Raw genomic sequence first — 22,478 nt, forward strand, 5'->3', positions numbered from 1 at the left:
CCTCCAGACTGGATCCGGCCAGTATCCTGGCAACAGGCACCGCCCCCCCACCCCGAACCCTGAGAGCACCCGCCTGGTGGTGATTGAGACTGCAGGGCTCCATTCTCTTTTCATCAGCTTCAATTCATCTGTTCCTACACTTTGCTCAGATGAATTAACCTGAACAATGGAAACAGGGGGTCGGTAAAGCGCTCGCTATTGTCAACAGGCAGAGCAATTAAACACAATGTTCTGTTTGGACTGTTCCTCGGTGAAAACAATGTTAATGCCAAGTCATTCGTGACCATACTGCGCAGATACGGAAAGTTGGATGCTTTTTACTGGACAAACTCAGTTCCGATATGAATGTAAAACCATGCCTACATACAGTTTTTACAGACAAAACACACATATTTATATCCCAAAAAAGGATACGCACAACATAATAAAAACCAGCTTTGACTTGTTGTTTGTGCATGTCTATTCTGTATTTAGGATTTAAATGTCATTGAACTTAATGCGACCTTTGCGTCACAGGCCAGTATCACAGACAGGAACACGAAGAATATTCAAAGCAGCAGCATCAAAATGTCCCGCTGATATGTTTTCAAGCTATTCACATAAGTCATTAAATTAGAATAACATATGCCTTGGTATCTAATAATGTCAAGTGATTTACAAAGTGATTTTCAATGAAGAGGAGTCAGCGGTTCCAGGATTACATGCTTAGTTGAATTCAATAAGGCGGTGTATACTGTAATAGGAAACCACATAAAAATCCATACTTTCCAAATCATCTGATACAAATGTCTGCCTGCTGCTCTGCAGGACTCTGTTAAATCTATTAAAAACACTTTGTTCTCCTGCTAATTTCAAAATAATATGCTGATTGCAAAAGAGCAATAACAGACAACTGTGGTAAATCATCACGCGACAATCCCATAGTTATTAAAACACATCAAGGGCCACGGATCATTAACAGTTTGTGTCTGTAGGGACCAAAATATGGGAAACAGACTGAGGAGCAAATGCTATTATGTTTCGATGATCTTTCCATACAGAAGGTTGTTAAAGTCATAGGCAGAGATATATATGTCTTCAGGGGGATCGGTCACATATAAAGTTTAAATCTATCTAATCTAGTCGTCTTTGGCTTTATAAAGAGCTGTTGAAATTCAAAGAAAATGATAATAACATATCCATTTATGCCACAATTAGCTTGGCGGTCTTCTTCCGGGAATAATTATTTTTACAAATTTGTATGATTTTCCTGATGGATAAAGTATTAGCAATTCTTTTATTTCAGGTTTTAAAGAAGTGATGGTGGTTGGAGACATTGTCTGCTGAACTCTTCAGAAAAAAGGTGTTATTTTTGGAAAAATTCAACACAACTGTGAAAAGTGCTGTTTGTGCAGTAGTTTACATTAAGTCAGCATGTTTCATACACAGTCGTCTTCAGCCTGGGGAAGAGAGGGCACCCAAAGGGGTCAGAAAATATATCTGAGGGGTCACAAAATTACCCATTAGAGGACTCAAAATCTTATTTGTTTTTTAATTGAATCCTCTATTCTAAAGAAAATAAAGGGGATAAAACACACTTTGGATTGGGTTGTTCTTTCTTTTTTTCAAAGTCTAAAATTATAATGGTTGGGACCACTGATTATTGAGCAAAAGGATATTACAATTACATAAGCTGTTAGTATACATAATTATGAATGTATAGTACAAAAATGTTGCTACACAAAATTGACATTAATTTACGAATGACTTATTATTAAACATACCTCGCATTTGGTACGCATTTGGTACTTTTTGCTACATTTGAGTTAAGTTAAATATTCCACTTTATCAATTGTTGTAGTTTGATAGGAAATAATATATAACATTTCGCTACATTATTCAGTTTTAACAACATCATATACAGTATGCAGTTTTATAAATAACCATATCACCAGGAAAACCAATAACTGGCAAAAAAGAAAGTAAATGTTAGCAGACGGTGATAAAAGACAGTAAATCCAGAATATATATACTTGTTTTTACTTTAAATACAGTGGTAATTAAGTCATCGAACTACACAGAAAGACTGAAACGATACATTTAATTGAATGTATCGTATTTTTTCACGTATTCACGTAACTGTATTAGGTTGGTTGAAAGTTAAGTTTCCATTTTTTCAGTGCAGTTTTGTGTTTGTTGGATAAGAAATAATGCCACTTCACAATCATATCTGAAGCACAGCTTTTTCTACTCCACATCCAACACAATGGCATCTCTATTAAATGGAAATAATGCTAATCTGTATTTAATTATGATATGTATATGACGCGATCAGCAATGCTTTTTATCACAACAATCCTGAAAAGGCCGAAAGCAAGGGGGTAAACATGGAAGCAGGGTGCTTACAGGGCACATTTCACAGTTGTATTACTTTTTCTGAATGAAGCACGTACTGTAGTTCCTGCAGCATGTCAAGTGTACGAGTTACTGTAATATAAGCTTACCTCACCACAACAGTTGTCCGTGCTCTTTCGCAGGTTTCTAATCACATAAGTCCAAAAAGAGTACTTCCAAGACACCTGCAGAGACCCCTTGGGAGGGGCCCTACCGAGCACCAGGCCCTGCCCCTGGGGAGGCCTGACCCACGTCATCCATCCCCTGGATCATGACACTAATGGCTGTAATGTGTGCCAAGTGGTTTACACAGCATCCTATTCATACGGTCCCTGCTTCCCTTACACTGCAACGACCGGTGGTCCCCGCTTTGCACTTAAGGTGAGTTTGTGTGTGTTCGCTAGCTGGAGGAGTTACTCTATCAGCATAAAGACTGTGATTTGCACTTACAAATATTTGCTCTCCCTGTGTCTGATAATGAAGATTATTTTCCCCCAGATTGCTGAGAAGAGGAGTGCGTGACTGAGTGTGTAACATGCACACAGTATGTGTGTGTGTCCATGTTAGCCTCGGTAATTGGGCCAGCTCTGCTCTCCCTCGGAGCCCCCGGAGGTAGAAAAAAATCAACGTGCCATTACATCCTCCTCCTCGCTGCCTTCATTCAATTTGTCACACACCTCTTCTTCTCCCTGTTTGCACCTGTGTTTGTGGCGGTGTGTGTGTGTGTGTGTGTGTGTGTGTGTGTGTGTGTGTGTGTGTGTGTGTGTGTGTGTGTGTGTGTGTGTGTGTGTGTGTGTGTGTGTGTGTGTGTGTGTGTGTGGGCACATGCATGTTTCAAGTGTTAGGCTGTTTATGCGTTAGTCGAAGCTGGTGTGTCCTGGTGCATGGGTTTGGTATGTGTGTGTGTGTGTGTGTGTGTGTGTGTGTATATATATATATATGCGTGTGTGTGTGTGTGTGTGTGTGTGTGTGTGTGTGTGTGTGTGTATATATATATATATATATATATATATATATATATGTGTGTGTGTGTGTGTGTGTGTGTGTGTGTGTGTGTGTGTGTGTGTGTGTGTGTGTGTGTGTGTGTGTGTGTGTGTGTGTGTGTCATAATGAAGCCATATGGCCTGTCTGTTATATGTGAGCTGCCAGCACTGGGAGCTGTGACGCTGGCAGAGTGCTGAGATGGGACGTGAGTGGCATACCCTTTCTTCCTCTCTTTTCTCCTCTCATCTTCTCTCTTCCTCTTCTATGTCCATTGTTTCTTCTCCTCTCTGCTCCTCCTCCTTCCTCCTGTTGTGTCCCACCCTTCCCTCCTGGCCTCTCCTCTAGTCTCCTCATTATGCACTTCCTTTTCTCCTCGTACCCCAATGTTTTGATTCCTCTTATTGTTTTCCATTTGCGTCCATGTTCTTGCGCTTTCCTCTTTCCTTCTCAGTTTTTTGTTATACACCCACTCCTCAGTCCCGTTTCTCCTCTCCTCTCCTCTCCCTCGTCCCCCACATTAGCCCCTGTTGTTTTCCGCTTTCCCCTCCCTCGCTCCCAATAAGATTAAGTAGTGTGAAACAATCCATTTCCACATTTTCCTGTGAAGCCCTGAGAGGAGACTGTGGCCTGACCTACATTTACATGTTAGGGAGGGAATCTAGATGACAGCACATGGAGGAGGGAGATAGACGGAGCTAGAGATGAGGAGGGGGCGTCAAGACTTCCGTTGGACAGTAAGACATAAATTAAGCCATGTTTTGGTTAAGATGCATAACTTCAAAAGTGAAAGATATTATGATTCCCGGTTATTTTTGTAATTGAATAGTAGTTATTTTAAGCTAATACTTCTGGTCCGCTGCCTGTATTATATTTTAGTCAGAAACGGGGGAAATTAGTATAGGAAACATTACATAGAAACATTTATTTTTTGATTGCTATTTTAGTTGGTGTAAAAAAACAACAACAACAAAAACATTATAATATTAGTTCTAACATTATAATGTAATTTAATACATATTTTAAGTTAAAGGCACAGAAAAAGAGTTGAGAAAAGACAATTATTACATTAAACGATTCTACTGGCCGTAGTAAGAAACAATAGAAAGAATTGCATGTCATTTTTAAAGTAGACGAAAAATATATTTTAAATCTGTTTTTATTTTTCAAAGAAGTAAGTTCACTACTCACGGTAGCTGTTCTGAGATTTTGTAGATTTGTGTCTTTGCAATTTATTATAATGATACAAAAAATAAATGAATTTAAATATTTTTGTTTAAACAATTGCCTTGTTCTTTTTAACAAATGCATAGTGCAGCATAACGTTGAAAAGGCAGAGGATCCTTTAAAGACTTATTCCAAATGGCTGTATAAGGATGAAGATCCTAAAGTGTGAGAGTATTGCAACGGGACGACTCCATGCAACTCTGGCACAAACTACTTTGGTATTAGCACAACTCAGATGTTGGTTTATAGTTTGTCCTTTTTCTAATTATTTTGTTATTTAATTTAACATACTTCTTTAAACTATTAACATATGAATAAATACATGATTTAAATAAAAATATATTTAAATAAAAACATCTTATTTTCTATTTCTTTATTCAAGAGTTTGTACTTAAGAGTAAATCCATATCCACCAAATGGTTATGATGCATTAACTATGTTAAACCAGAACAATTTAAGAAGAAAATTGCAAAATACAATGTCACTTTTTTGACACAAAATAATACAATTATTAGTATTTTGAAATACCACATTCAATTATTATCAATTGAATACTAATCGTTATGAATTGTAAGTCTCAAACTAAACTACAACTTATTTAATGTTAGCATTTTTCCCACTGGTGAGGAAAAAATAATAACTTATTACTAGAGTCGTTTTTTCTAATTGTGTGTGAAGCGTTTTGCACGCACAATAACGATTTCATTATAACTCCAATTTAAATTTGAACATTAATTGACTAAAAACAAATGTAAATTAACTTAAACTTTCAGAAATAAAACAGCCTCGATTCAACCATCTTAACCAGTTGAAGAAATAATATTTTCCATATCACACAAAACCTTATTTCAATTGAAAATACAATATCTAAAGAAAAGTATCATGTGTAACCCCATGTAACTGATGAGGGCCACATTTATATACCATACCAGACATCTTTATACTTTAGAAGTTGAAATAAAAAATAATTGATATGCTGTTTTTTATTTTTTGTGGGTGTACTATTGTACAGAGAGAGAAAATGGTCTAGGAGTAAAACTTTATCCAGGAACTATTTCTCAGTTTTGAGCTCGGGCTCTCCTTCTTCCTCTATTTTTGTCTGCCATGTGTTCTCCGCAGGGAGCAGCCGAGGTAGACTGCTTCCGCATGCATGAATGTGAGAGGAAGATTCAACACCCCTTCACTTGCTGCGACACACATGGGTGCCTCGGTTCGGTGTGTGTTTCTCTGAAAAACCCTCACGCAATGGCACGAGATAGTGCTGAAGGGATTGGGCCTTCCACTCTGTGTGCTGACTGTTTGTTGGTGTGACACTGTGCCTGTGTTGCTGTGCATGTGTGTGTTTCTGTTCCTGCTAGGTGGCATGAGCGAGGCCTCTGTGTTTGCCAGTGTTCCCGTATGTGGGATGGCAGCAGCTTGCGTGATCAGAACAAAGCAAGAGAGCATGACAGAAAATCCCTCAATACCCGGCCTTTAAAAAATGCAGGAGGCCAACGCACGCAGAAGCAAGTAAGGTAAATGTATAAATTATGGACTAAGAAAGTCTGCTTCAAAAAGAGGGAGAGATCCCCCACATGAGGCAGCAAACTTTATTGCATGTGAAGAGCGAGTTGCTGCAGCTGCTCTGTGTTTGCTGGACTTCTCTCACTCCGTCCTGCTAAATAATGAGCCAGCACCTTTCCAATAGCTGGACCGTGCAGAGCACCGCTGCCAAGTATTTGGCAGCAGGCCATAGTGGGCGTGTTCAAGTCTGCCTGCTAAAAAAAGGCTGCTACATTCATTTTGAAATATACTTTTTTAGATTTTTGGATTTAGGGGTGTTAGTTTAAAAAAATAAAATGTGTGAGTTATTTTTGCCATCCTGTAAACACACGGTAGATTAACACGACATACAACCTGGACCTTGTAAAGTCAAATAATATATAATTGTATACAGGAAAGTATTTACTATTCAAATATAGAATAAGGTAAAATAATGAAATACTTTACTTTATAATATAAAAAATATGCATATTCTCATATAGGCAATACCAGAGTACACATGTTTCATGTATTTATTCAAAATGTATCCATTTACTGTTTGTATGCTTTCTTTTCATGTTATACTCATATTGAAATAAGACAGAAAATGTTAGTTCTAAAACAAAAAGTCCCATTGCTTTGCTTTTATTTTTTCCTCTTTTTTGTATTAATTAAGAAATATAAACATCATAAAAACAAAACTTTGTTTAAACAGAAAAGTCAGAACGGTGGCCTTTAGAAATGTTCTGACACTAATAAAAATATATTTCTTTAATTAAATCAATTTTATTTTCTATGTTTTCCATCAAATGACAGTTAGCAGGAATATAGAAGATAATTATGGCCACATTATTTGTTGTTAAATTAACTTTATATAGATATGCTATCAAAATTGTTAAATGAAATCTTATACTGTATAACTAAATTATATACATGTGTTTTTTAGAAGGCTTTATCCTATTGTCTAACTTTAACCAAAGTGCAGTCAAAAGCTTCAAGGCTCCAAAGAGACTACAGGCCTAACTTAAAATATTATAGACAAGTCATTTTTGCAAATGCGTGTATGTTTTAAATACTATTTTACTTCAAAAGTGAGGATCAGGAGTAATTGTATCACCCATCATGTTTTAGCTTACACACATTTAAAAGCTAATCCATGAATAAAACAGTGGACTATAATATATAATTAAACCAATGTTATTTAACTTAAATATGGACCGTTAGATTTTTCATTTTTGTAAAGGTTGTCCTGATTATGGGGTGCAATTTTTTCATTCCACAATTTAACAATGTTCATGAATTCTGTAACTGTACAACGAAAACTGTTCTTAAGTAACCTCATAAAAACACATGACCAAGGTTTCATGTCAGACTACCAAATGATGCAGTCACTTTCCTTTTAAGCACTCTGTGCTGTGTGTTCTCTTGTGCAAAATGTGTGGGGTTTTCCTGTGTGTGTGTGTGTGTGTGTGTGTGTGTGTGTGTGTGTGTGTGTGTGTGTGTGTGTGTGTGTGTGTGTGTGTGTGTGTGTGTGAGCATGCGCATTCTTCGGGCTTCCTGGAGTCCTCTTTAAACTGTGCATCAAGGCATGACTAACAAGTCAGCACACGAGTAAGCCCTTGCCCGCCGTGACATGGCGGCGTCATCGCTGGGAATTAGACGTCGCCTACCATCAGACGAGGTCTGGAGATCTTTACCACACTGAGTTTGCATTGTTACATACTGTAGTGATGCACTATAGGTGGGGCAGACATGTCATTAGTCCCACTGGGGGTGAGATGCTGCATCAAAAAGCATGTAATAGTAATAGGATCAACCTATAATAATACGATCAATGAATGAAAACTGTATTTATGCAGCCTGCAGGTTTAGAAGGACATTACTCTGCAATATGAAATAGAGATAATACACATACATATCATAAAGGGTAACACTGCACAGTAACATGGGCTGTCAATGGTGCTCTCTGGAGTCACCATTAGAGAAGTATAGCATATTACCAGCTCAGGGACAGTGTGTGTGTGTGTGTGTGTGTGTGTGTGTGTGTGTGTGTGTGTGTGTGTGTGTGTGTGTGTGTGTGTGTGTGTGTGTGTGTGTGTGTGTGTGTGTGTGTGCGTGCGTGTGCGTGTGTGTTTGTGTGTTTTTGTTCCTGCCCAGGGACTGCTGTTGAAATGTAGCTCTGACTCACTCAGAGTGCACATAATGTACTATCTGTCTTTCAATTTATTTATTTTTTTGTGTATTGACCCATGTTCCTAAATCATTGTCTTATTCTTTTGCTAAGCAAAAATGTACTTTTTTATGCCCACAATTATAAAAAAGTACCTGTAATCTACATTCAATGATTTTCCATTGTCCCTGTTTCTTCAACAAATACATTTTAATAAATAAATAAATGTTTAATTATAAATTAAGGAGCGAATGGGGGTTTTCTATCAGGATATGACATTCAGCAGAAAAAAGCAGCTCACGTAAAGTGAAGTTCTCATTGCTGCCAGAAGCAAAAATCATAAAAAACATACATACTTCTTCCCAACGTCGCTGTCCTTTAGGACTACATACAGTATGGTACAGCAGCCCTGCCCTCACCTATTTGTAGGTGCAAGTTGCACAAATATTTGTTTGATACGAAAACTGTGAATTATTCAGGGATTATTCAATAATGCAGCGAACTGAGGGGGAGACTCAAATCCATGGCAGTGAAAACCGCTCAGCCGGGCTGCCTTGAAGCTCCTGCCACAAAAACAGAACACGCCATATGCATCATCCTGTTTTGTTTCTAATTGGCAGCTAAAGAGTCCTCTCAGATGCACAACCTTCATTTTGCACTTGTACAGTCTCTGACATATATCCCATTACCGAGCAAAGCAGACGAAATGCAAATTCGCTCATTTGCTTTACCCATAAGCTGCGAGTCCCCTGGATGCACCCAGAATAGCACATAACTCAGTGACACTAAGTGCACATATTGTGTTGGACTGTGTGACTGTGAGAGTTGTGTGTGTTTGCATTAATTTGGGCATCCTGCAGTTTGACACGGAGTCAAGTGCTATCGTTTGAAAACAGCTGCACTTGTCACCAAACAGAGAAGGCCATCGCAAAGTTGAACTAAAGCCAAGATAATATAAAACTGCAACACACACACACACACACACACACACACACACACACACACACACACACACACACACACACACACACACACACACACACACACACACACACACACACACACACACACACACACACACACACACACACACACACACACACACACACACACACACACACACACACACACACACACACCACTAGGTTGATCTGTTTAGATGAGTCACCACTTCTTAAAGAAGCAGCGGGTGGTTACGGCACCAGCTTTAAATAGCAGGCATACAGCACACAGTCAATCTGTAAAGTAACTGGGACTGACGGAGAGATGGTGAGATGGAGAGATGGAGAATAAGACACGGAACATAGGAAAATGAGGGAGAGATTGGGAAAATATGAGAGAGAGAGAGATTGGGAGAGTGTATTTGGGATGTGCTGAGTGTGTCGTGCTGAGCTGGAGGGCGAGGAATCATCTCACATCCGTCATGGAGGCTGGTTGCGGGGTCAAACTCAGTGCTGTGGCGAATGGCCCTGTTATCACACAGCTTTACATTCGCTGCGCTGCCTTTACTCAAAGGCAGCAAAACAGGGCTGGAAGACAACCAAAAATAGAGACGCCCAATTAGAACTGCTCCCAAAGCTTTGATGGAATTAGCAGTGAAAGGGGGCTTGCATAACCCACCCTCCCTAAAAAAGACAAAATGTGCAGACAGCATATGCAACGCTTGTCCTATTTACTGGAAATGAGTCCTAGGTCAATTTTACGGTGCTGTGATGACATTTTACATAAACAAACTGTGCAAAAGGTTACCTGATATTTCTTGTTTGTAGCAACGACGTTTGGCTTACATTATGTGGCCAGGTGAGCAATCATTCACGGTATGGTGTGTAGCTCCCACATATATACGCCAAAGCATCATGGTCTACATTTTCCACATCAGCAGCAGTCTGCCTCAGGCTTAACCGCCTCACATTGCAGGAGAGAGAAGCTTACAGTTCATTCAGCAGAATACCTAAAATATACTCCACGATGAGCCGCCTACTGTCATACACTGGAAGACAGATCTTAAAGGGCACCTATTATGCAAAAAACACTTTTCCAAGTCTTTTATACATAAATATGTGTCCCCTCTATGTAAAAAGATTCGGAAACATTTCAGTTTAAAAGATTCTCTTTCTTTTTGTCCTGACCCATTTATATAAAAACCTGTCTGAAAATGAGCTGATCAGATTTTGGCCACTCTGTGATGTCACAATGTTATTTTGGGTTGTGCAACCATTAGCCAATAACCAAACACGGTAACACTCGCCCACCGTATCACCTGCATCTCCTCCTAGAGCATCATTGTCTTTTTTTAAACCAATCATCTCTCAGAGGGGCGTGGTAAGCATCAGCTAAATTGCATTTAAAGCTACAGAAAGAGAATCAGCACTTTTGAAACAGGGCTGAAACAGAGGGATTTATGGGATGCTACAATGCATGATTCTGCTTGGTATTTCATGCCAAACACTTAAGAGACATGTTTTTTATATATCTGAGACCTATAGTATAATGTTGAAAAAGAGTATAATAGGGGACCTTTAAATTACCAAAAGACAGGGACCGATTTATAATTTTTTTAAACAAATATGGAATAGCACATAAATAGCAGAATCATGTTTAATGCACAAATAACCTTATTTTTTGTAAAAATGAAAAACATCATGTTAAAATCAAATTAAAATCAAAACTTGCTACATTTGATCAAAGTCATGTCAGCTCCCTGTCAGGGCCGGCCCTAGACTTTTGGGGGCCCTAAGCGAGCTTTGGCTTGGGGGCCCCCCTCACTCTAGCGTGTTCTCACTACACACAACACGGAACCAACTTTTGTCTTATGATGTTAGCATAAGCACACATATTGTATAAATAAGCATATAAACACCGTGGACCTAACCTCCTCTAAAGGGGGCATGTTCTCCCGGGAAGATTTTTTTTTTAAATAATGAAGTTAAAAGCATCAATCTGGTGCACTTTGAGAGCAACATTAAGAGATCTATGGATACATCTCTCAACACCCATATGAAACAGAACTGTAAACAGATTTTTCTTTATGGATATTTTACAAATCACTTAAACTGTATTCTTGTTTTGTCATATAGTATTTCATAACTGTTTTTCATTTATTATCTCTGGCTGTCCATCTCATAATGTTCACATAGAAACTAGCTGTCAATAGGAATATCGTTCAGAAGAATTATAATGTCTTGAAAAAAAACATTTACAAAAAGAGGTTGCACATTTAAATTCAGGTGTTGTTATGGCAACGTCAGTGGCCAAACAGCCACATTTACTGCTGCAAATACGTTCAAACATGCTGTCGACACGTAAAGCAGTGGAATGCCAGCATTTTAGCTGACTTTTTCTCAGAAATACTGTCACATAACATCCATATATTTCAGTGCTAGGTTGATGCTTAGCTAAGCTAACTATGAAACACTTAACTGACAGGACTCCGGATCAACTGTGTACTAAGGTAGCTTCTAGTTTCATGTCGAACAGTAAGTCAACCTTTCCCAGAGAGTTTTCTTTGAAATCACCAGGTAATGCCAAAAAACATTACATTTAGATTGTATGACAACGTTTTTATTTAATATATCTGGCTAGCTATAGCTACTTGCTAACGGTTTAGCTTACCCCCGCGATTCAAAATAACGTCAACGTAGCTGTAATTTATGCTTTCCTTACATGTTCGCATAACTTGGAAGTTTATTGACATTTACATACCTTGTTTACCTGGCTTAAAGAGCCTGTGACACGAACCCAACAACTGTTGTGCAATGAAATAGTGGGCTACTAGTAATCTCGAACCGTTAGTTTAAAAAAGAAAAAGCGATACCGTTCCGATAAATATCAATAATTTCGAACATCGCGGGAAAATTCCTTCGACTCATTTTGAGGTTTTGGGGGAAGCCGGAAGTGACGTCAATGCGGGAACGCTTCACTGTGCGGCGAGAGAGCCAAACACGGACAAAGTGTGTTGTCATGCGTAGAAATGGTGAATTACTGAGTTGAGGCACGTTAATAACGTTTTAATGAAGTTGACTACAGTATATTCATATTTGTCAGTGCTTTCATGTCAATTCGACGAACATAAACATAAATGATCGAGGTGAAGATGATGATTAAATTAGGATTAAAAATCGGTAGTGAGAGCTGCTGAATTTCCTCCCGTCGGATGTGATATAAAAACAAATCGATTATTTTTGTAGTTGTAAACTCAAGTGGATGAAACTACATTTATTAGTGCTTTCATGTCAATTCGGCGAACATATGATACATTAAATGATCGTGAGGATGATGATTTAAAAATCTTTCGTTTGAGCCGGTCTGCATTTCCTGATGAGAAAACAAACCTTAGCTTTTTGTAGTTGCAGTCAGTGGTGTAGTGGGCGTTGGACGCGGGGGTACGCCGTACCCCCACTTATTTGAAGCATGATTTCTTTTTTTAATAGTCTAATACATCTAAAATCATTGCCAGTGTTATCATTTGCAAGTGTGTGTTTGTTGTAATAATGACGAAAACATAATAGGCAGATTTCACAGTAATTATAATAAAAACGTAGCTCAAGCATTTATGCAACTTGATTTGAAGCGTGTGTGTGTGAGGGGCAGAACTGTGTGTGTAGGGTGACCAGGTGTCCCGCACTGTGCGGGACTGCACACACAGCATTTTTATTATTTGTCCCACGTCCCACACATTGAGACTATGTCTCGCATTTGAGTGATAGTCGCGCAGAAAGGCCGGATTGGTTCGCTGACAGCCGGCACCGCACTTTATTATTATATTGTCTAAACGGCATCATGTAAATTGCGCTGACAGGCGACACAGAGGTGTCGCCTGTCAGCGACACCATACGCCCCCCCCCCGTTGACAGTTCATGAGCGCGTCCATAGTGTCTCCCGTCCACCCACCACCCCGTCCACCCAGTAAAAACATCCCCAGTACACCACTGGTTGTAGTAGTATACCAACATGGATTAAACGTCTGTTTTTTTTTTTACCACAATGTTGGGTAAATTAATGGATAAAATGCACGGATTATTATTATTATTATTATTATTATTCCCACTCCGATCGGGACACTAGGTCCACCGTTTCCCCGCAGCGAGGCTCCCCCCGTTGACAGTTTACGTGGGCTGGGCTGGGTGCAGTGGCGGACTGGCCATCGGGACGAATCCCGATGGGCCGGTACCGAAGTGGGCCGGTCGGATAAGTCACTAGCACATCCCCCACTCCCCCCGTTGACAATTTACTAGTGGTACCGAAGTGGGCCGGTCGAGAGTCCCGGGCTGATTTTTAGTCCCAGTCCACCACTGGCTACATGACCGTATGATCGCCCATATTGACGCACCTAATTCCTAAACTTCTAACAGATACAACATAAATCGATCCTTCAGCCTCATATGAGCTCTCAGACACGTTCAAAATTAAACTGTCATCGCTGTCTGAGCTTGCTGCTTTGTGCCCCATCGTGCGTTTACATGCAGATGCTGGGATCCTGAACGGTGCAGCTGGAGCGCTGTGCCCGCAATGACGTCACACATAATTTGGCGGGACTTGAAGAATCCCCGAGAAGATCTAGAAAATTGTCAACATTGAAGGGTAGATTAATGGTTATCAAAGTACAAATATCCAAAATCAGTTCAGTAACGGTTTTCAAGGGGACAATATTTACTCAAATTGATGGGTTTGGATGATGGGGGAAACTCGTGTCTCAGGCTCTTTAAGTGGTGGCTCTGGGGTTGTTGTGTGAGCCACCACTTGAGAATTGTCGTCTTTTTTAAGAAATGTTTTTCTTATGTCCATCTTCAAAAGCTCTGACCCCCAGTTTCCATTGGGTCCGTCTGCGCCGCGGTTTTGGTCTAGCGCCATAACCCACCGGACGCGTCCCAGAAGCGTTTCAGAAGTGTAGCGTCGTGCGTGCAGGCTCGCAGTTTTGTTATTGATTCGGGTTTAATTCGGGTATTAATTAACTTTAAAACATTAATATGTAGTTGTTACCTTCCACTCCACAAACTGCAGCGACTAAAAACCAGGCCTTGTCCTTTCTGATGTTGTCCTTGTAGTAAGAATTGGTTACATCATATAAAATAGTGTGTTTTTTCACTTCCATGATGAAAACCTCGTCGTCCATTGTGCGTATCGTAGTGGAGTTGTTTTCATGAAGGAGGGGGGTCTGCTAAATTAGTATATGTGGGGGGTGGGCCTGGCCCGGATGCTCACCTTTCCACTTCCTGCGAGGGGGGGTGCCTGCCCGACCTTATGTTACGGCTGCGCCGCGGCAAAAATAGGATTCATCCTCATTTTAGAGAAGCGCTGCGCCGAGCCGCTTCTGGGACGCTTCTGGGACGCGTCTGAGCCATAACGCGGCGCGTGTGGTGGAATAGCACCCATTGACTAGAGTGGCCGCGATGCTTACGACCACCGCGGCGCAGCCGTAACACGGCGCAGCGCGGCGCAGCGATGCGCAGACGGACCCGGTGGAAACTGGGGGTGAGTCCAACTGACAGTTTATTTTAAACATTGCCACAGCTCACAGGATAGGTACCTGTCAGCCAATAAGACAGATGTTTATTTCCATTCAACTCTCTGGATTGTCTGGTGTCTTGCCTCTGTTGCATTCACTGAACACGGGAAATTACAATCCTGCCGTCCTCTCTTGTGTCATGATGAGGTTTAGGTAAAGCACGGTTAATGTATTATATTATTGACTCAATCATATAATACATTACTTTGAGAGTAGGCAATCTAGGCATATTAACACAATTAATTAAACATACTTATCACGGTAACGGTGTACTGATATATATATATATATATATATATATTTTGCTAGGGGGCCCCTTAGTGGCTGCGAGGCCCTAAGCGGCCGCTTATGTCGCTTAATGGGTCGGGCCGGCTCTGCTCCCTGTCAAATTATACCAATGCAACTGGTGATTTTTTGTTTCAATATGAATAGATGTAATAAGTCAATGACATTTTCTAAAGATAGGATTGTCACCCATGAACTTGACAGTTTTAGAATGGCTGTTCAAGATTTACAAGTTTGCATTTTTTGAATTTCTTCTCCTTTGCCTTTGCTTTGTAATTATGCTATACTCTTGGTACCCGAAATAAAATAATTTACTTTCATGAGGTGACCCACTGTAAGTATAGAATTCTTCTAGTATACAAACACACACACACACACACATACAGAATGCCGATGTGGAGACAGTCTGTCCCCCGGGGGTTTGATCATAGCCTGGCAGCCAATAGGTCGGCTGCTGACTGGACTGGAGTGTCAACAGCAGAAACACATCAGCAATCCAGCTGAACACATCACACAGCTTCAGTATATCACCACTTTCAATATTTCAGCATCTCTGCCTCTCCATCCATGATCATCAGTCTATGGAACTCAGAAAATAGTCGGTCTTGAATATAAAACGTCAATAGCAGAGATGGGGTTGTTACTAGAAAAATGTAATATATTACATATTACTTTTTTTTAAAGTAATATATTACACTACTTCGTTACTCTCTACATAAAGTAACTCGTTACTTTACTCGCCGAATACATACGAACTGCGCATGCGTGAGTGGCAATAACTCTCCTTAACAGCAGGCGGCGGTAGTGTGTATTCGTCATTCAAAACAGGCAACAACCGGAAAACAGAGAAGAAGAACAGTGTGCGTTAGCTTCACCTTAGCATGTGTTCTTTGCAGGTGTTTGTTGAGGTTTGACGTGGTGTTTACAGCAGTGGATAACAGCTTCGGGCCTGGACACAGTTTGCACGTCACCGTCACATTCCTGTCTATTATTCGGACGGACTCAAAATAATGGGCATACCTCCACCAGTGGCGTTTTCTCCTGGAGGCCAAGGGAAGCCAGGCTTCCCCTGTTTTTTCGGATTGTAGTTATAATTTTAATAAATAAATGAAAACACTTCGTTTAGTTTCGGAAATTCTTTGTTGTGTGTTGCTACCGGCCCGTCTCTCCCCCATTCTCATGGATTATTTTAAAAAGAGTGAAACAGCGCCCCTCTAGATGTTACGGTGAAACAGTAGATTGCACTCTGTTGCGAGAGGAGGCCAGCCGAAATTTGCTTCCCTTGGTGAAAAAAAATGGGGGGATTGAACAATCAGATGAGGCTCACGTCATGCCCCTGCCAACCTGTGATTGGTCAGGGCCATGCCAAGGGAAGCCAGAGGCGGCTGGCTTCCCTTGCCTCACAATCCAATCGCATCAATTTAGTGGTGCAGTGACGCGTCCCAAAAAGCGGAAGTAAGCTACGCCCGGTTTCCCTCGACAAAATAGCAATGGGATTTCTCCATAGGATTTTGGAAAACATCTTGAAAAAAGGTCAGTGGAAAACGAACCTGTTAGGTAAATGCACGTTTTGTTCAGTCGGATAATATCCACATGTCTACCCTACTTTTATAATTTTCGAACCATAAATCTAATCGATAGAAGATAGATAGCGTCACTGCACCACTCTCACTGCCGTTAGAAAGTAGCAAGCAACTGAAGCAAGTGCAATTATGGAGGGTGGAGATTTTGAGTATTTAATCAAAAATAATTGTACTAAACTTCCGCTGCAGCAGCAGCAACAACAAATACAATCTGATGACAGGCCAATGCCCAAACTGGAGCTGTGTACAGCGAGGAACAAAGGAGCGAACCGGATGTAAAACGTTAAAGGTCTCCTGATTTAGTTTGTGAATGAGTGCTTACTAGAGTTTCGGCTGGAGAGTGCGTGCGGACCTGTCGGTTAGATAACAGGCGTGTGTAAGTCCTGCATCTGTATGATACAAATGTGTGTAAAATGATACCGTGCGCTGTAATCACTCATCTGGTTACGTTATTACATTGACCACCCCCCCCCCAAACAAAAGAAAGGACGTATTATTGGCTTCCCCTAATTTTTGCCCCACGCCACGCTACTGGCCTCCACCCCTCGAAAGTTATCGCTGACTCAGCCATGTTCATGCAGCACTGCACGTGGAGATGTGGACGCGCAAGTCGCGCATATTACGTACATATAAACCTGCGGCGGAAACCCCTCTTGTCTGTCAGTGGGCAATGTTAGTAACTGTAGTGTGATTACTGAATTATAAAAGTAGCGCGTTACACTACTCTGTTACCGACAAAAGTAATATTATTACAGTAACGCGTTACACCCAACTCTGGTCAATAGCTACCGTAGCAATAAATGAGAATCAATGCTAGAATGGACATTGAACATAATCTCTTGCCATTAGACGCCACATCTGTGCCCAATGATGCAGTTCATTTTAAGTTTAAAATAAAAAGCTTTTCTTTAACAATGAATATTCATTTAAAAAAAGCTAAACCTACAGTAACTTCTGAATAAATTAAAAATATAAACATGAGACTGCATGCTTTAAAAAACGTTTTATATCAAAGATCTAATTATAATTAGTTTATGTTTCCAGTATTTCATATTTTCAATTATTACTATTTTAATGCAGAACAAGCTAATATATTGTTCAATTTTTTTTATGTCAACAATAAAAAACAAGAGCAAAGACCTGATCCTAACTATGTTATTCCTAACCTGATCCTAATAGGCCTATGTCTTATTCATTTTTTTAGAGATTTTCCTTGGACAGATATTTTGAGTAAAAAAAACACAAAGATGTAAAAAGAAATAAGAGGCCAATTTAACCAAACAGTAGATCATTCTTACCCTCCTATACAGTAATATTTCATGTTGAAAAAAGGCTGGACAGGCCCTGGCGGAGGCCAGAGATACACAGAGGGGGGAGACAGAGAGACTGTGGCAGATAATGGGTTAATCTGAGGAGCTACTCCCCTCCTGCTCCTTACCCAGCAGACAGAGAGAGAAAGCGAGGAGTTTCGTCCTCCTCCTCTCACTAAGTAAGGAGATGGGTGGGGGCGGTGGGAGTGGAGCGTGTCGGGGGGGGGGGCGGAGAGCACCGCCAAGCGTACCTAATCGGACAGGACAATCCTGCTTATTATAGAACCCACCACGGATAATAAAATCTGAATCAAACTACCAGCTGAGAGCCACGAGAGGACCTCCTCCTCTTCCATTTTTAGACTTATGCAAGCGCTTGACACTGAGATGGATCCAATAACACCAATTTGCGTGCAAATACTTACTCAGCGAGCTAGCGCAGCCGACATGCAGGTGAGCGGCACTGCAGCTCAAGCTAATTTCACCACAGGCCCTCTACCCCCACCCCATACTCACTATACCCCCCACCATTCCCCCAGCAAGCAACTCACCAACTGTCACAATAACCCCCTTGACCGGGCACAGTTTATGTCTTTCCATTGGTTTTCATGAGAGCGGTGAGCGCAATGACAAATTCATGTTTCTGCTGCTGCTGGGAAACGGTAGGAATCAAGGAAACACCAAAAGATGCCAGAGAGGGGCAGAGACAGCCAAGAAGAGGCAGGCATCTCTGAGCAGGCTGCAGGCAAACTTTTATCTCTTACAAATGATGCTGATATAAGCAGATTTGCAAATTAGCAAAATACTATTTGGGGGGAGATATAATGCTGCCTGGTTCAAGTTTTTCTTCTGCATATCAGACAGAATGTTAATATTCATAAATCTGCCAGATTTTCACTGCCAACATTTACGAGCTAATTTTTTTGTGCCAACTCAAGTAGGTTAAGCTATGTTTTAAAGCTAAGTAAAAATTTGTTGACTGATTAAAGATTAACAAAAAAAAGTATTTCCTATTTATGAGCATGAAATGCGAGTCAAAATTGGGTTGCTATAGTGTTTAAGACAGTTTAATACACCCATCTACCAGACACTATTTGGGACATGCACTTTTTACTGCTCGGGTTATTGAACCTTAAACGAACATTTGCCATTTATTGCTCCTGTATAGTTTAGACCGCATGCATGTAGTGATCAGCCAGAAGGCCACACTGTTTATGCCTGCCAGTCAACATGGCCTCCATCTCATTGGTTACCTTAAGTTTCCTCAAGTTTGGCATGGTGGTCATTTGACCGGGATGTGCCGATAACTTAAATGAGAGCCAAACAAACAGAGGCATCACATCAACCAATGTCGGATACAAAGGTAACCAGACCCAAACTGAACTGTTTGTGTTATGATGTCAGTTCCTTTCAGTTTTCCTCTTCACGCAACCAACTCTTCACACACCGAAACCCCTTTGAGCCGACGGATGACATTAACGCTCGCAGGTCATGAACACAATGACTTTAATTCAGCATTAAGCACTTGTCAAAATTAGATTCACATGGTTAAACCTTGATTAAGAAAGGGAATGTACAGCATTGCCTGTTGGATAATAATCAAACTCACTTAATTCTTACAAATTCTTGCAAGTGAAGCATCAGTCTATAATAACAGCTGAGTTATGCCAACTGAAACAGGCACAGCTCTGAATGCATACTCTGATTTAGAACGGGTGTGGAAATAGTCATGCATCATCAACTTTCTGAAATGTAAATGTTTTCAAGTCATCTCACGATCAAAATGGATTGCTGTTGTCAGTAAGGTGGTGAGGATGTAACCTGCTTGATGAAACCTGAGTAGGACTTATATACATTTTAGCTCCTGAATTTGCTTTCTGAGGCATTGTGCGAATGAAATCCAGCTACATTTGATGTGATTAAAATAAATGCATTACTTTTAAAATGTTCTACTGCAGTGGTAGTACCGTATTACAGTACAGACTATGGGGTCCGACAGGTGCTAAATTGCTTATTTCAACACACAGGATGTCAAAGACAGCATAAGGCTGCACATCAAATAGCACCTGATATAGTATCACAACTCTATTCAAAAGAGTGTTGAGGGGACAGCGACAAATGTACTAGATGTGTGAATTTGCGTGGCCAAGAATAATAATATGAAGGAACAAATTCAGTATTTTTAGGCCTGTGAAAAGAAACAGCTGCCAGCTGGCTGCCGATTCTCCTCCATCACTGCTCAGAATACACATAACAACCTGTAACTCTATTCATGCATTACATTTAGTTTTGGACAGAGATTTCTTGATATACTGATTTATACAGATTCTGCCAGTTAGATAATAAATAACATGTAAATGGCACAGGGTGTATAATGCTATAAACCCATTGCGTGGCCAAAGAGTAGAAAAAAAAGGAACTTGTGATTTACCGGTAATCATTTATCTATATGCACTGTCCCTATATGTTTAAAGGGGACCTATCATGCAAAAGGCACTTTGTAAGTTTTTTATACATAAATGTGTCCCCGGCGTGTCAGGGAATTCACAAAGTGTCAGAAAATAAAACCCTCTCTTTTCCTCCGTGCGCAAATCTCTGAAGATGATCCAGATTTGCCATCCGATAATATCGGATGACAAATCTGGATCATCTCGTTGTAGCCCCGTAGTAGTTTTGACGTTATTTACGTCACAGTGTTTCCCCTAGGTTTACTGCCTTGGCAGGGTGCTGTTCGGGTACCCCCCCCAACAGAGGATTTTTTTGGTACCACTTTACAATAAGGCTACCCTTATAAAGGGCTTACGAATAGTTTGTAATTCATTTATTAATTAGGTTGATTCTCGCTAAGTAGCCAGTATAAGGCTTAGTCATCTTGCCAAATAGAGAGCCCATATGTATCTGTACTGCTGAGCCTTATTAATGGTAGTAACTCATGGTTTTACACTTTACAATAAGCCTCCCTTTTGGCAGTTATAAATGTTAGTAACTCATTAATACATGGGAATGTGTTTTAGACTTAACAATAAGGCTCTCTTTTGGCAACTATAAATGTTAGTAACTCATAAATAAATGGTCATAAAGAGATGCCAAGAAACATCAAGCTGGAAGGGGGGTGGGGAATCAACTCAGTGAACAACAGATACCAAGGATGCTGGCTGATGAAGAAGAAGAAGTAAGCTAGGTAGCCAATATGAGGCTTAGTCCTCTTGCACAATAGTGAGCCTGTGTTGATGTATACAAACTATTTTAGAACTGGTTTATAAATGGTTCTTAATGATTAATAAAGTGTTTACAACCTAATTAATAACCCAATTATAAACCCTTTATGAATCCTTTATAAGGGTAGTGTGGTGCAGAGGAAAGGGAGTCGGAGGCGGTGTGTTTAGAATGGAGTTCCACTCGTTATTATAGGTTAACATCCAGAAGGTAATACACTTCTGCTCTGCATGACAAGCTAGCAGGACTGAATAGCTAACGCTACAGGTGTTCCCTCTAAAGGGTCCGTGTAGCAACACAACAAACAAGGTGAATTATGGTCCACAATATGGTGTCACCACAGTAGTCTTATTGTAAAGTGGTACCGTTTTTTTTTATCCTCTGACTGGGGCAGAGAGAGGAGCTGTAGATTATTGTTATTGATATCGTACAGTAACAAAGTATTTGTACATTGAAAAGTAATAAAGTACAGTGTTACACTGCTGTATTACTTGTATTCAAACTGTATTCCCTTCTTATCATGTAGCCTACACTTCTTCCTTTCATTGATACATTTAAATCACCTGGCTACAGCATACAGTTGCAAGAAAAACCCTTTGGAATTACCTGGATTTCTGCATAAGTTGGTCATAAAATGGAGGAAGCCACTGCTGTCCAGAAAAAACATTGCTGCACGTTTGAAGTTTGCAAAAGAGCACCTGGATGTTCCACAGCACTACTGGCAAAATATTCTGTGGACAGATGAAACCAAAGTTGAGCTGTTTGGAAGGAACACACAACGCTATGTGTGGAGAAAAAAAGGCACAGCACACCAACATCAAAACCTCATCCCAACTGTGAAGTATGGTGGAGGGAGCATCATGGTTTGGGGCTGCTTTGCTGCCTCAGGGCCTGGACAGATTGCCATCATCGACGGAAAAATGAATTCTCAAGTTTATCAAGACATTTTGCTGGAGAACTTAAGGCCATCTGTCCACCAATTGAAGCTCAACAGAAGATGGGTGATGCAACAGGACAACGACCCAAAGCACAGAAGTAAATCAACAACAGAATGGCTTCAACAGAAGAAAATACGCCTTCTGGAGTGGCCCAGTCAGAGTCCTGACCTCAACCCAATTGAGATGCTGTGGCATGACCTCAAGAGAGCGATTCACACCAGACATCCCAAGAATATTGCTGAACTGAAACAGTTTTGTAAAGAGGAATGGTCCAAAATTCCTCCTGACCGTTGTGCAGGTCTGATATGCAACTATAGGAAACGTTTGGTTGAGGTTATTGCTGCCAAAGGAGGGTCAACCAGTTATTAA

This window comes from Notothenia rossii (assembly GCF_949606895.1).
Source record: "Notothenia rossii genome assembly, chromosome: 2".
NCBI lineage: Eukaryota > Metazoa > Chordata > Actinopteri > Perciformes > Nototheniidae > Notothenia > Notothenia rossii.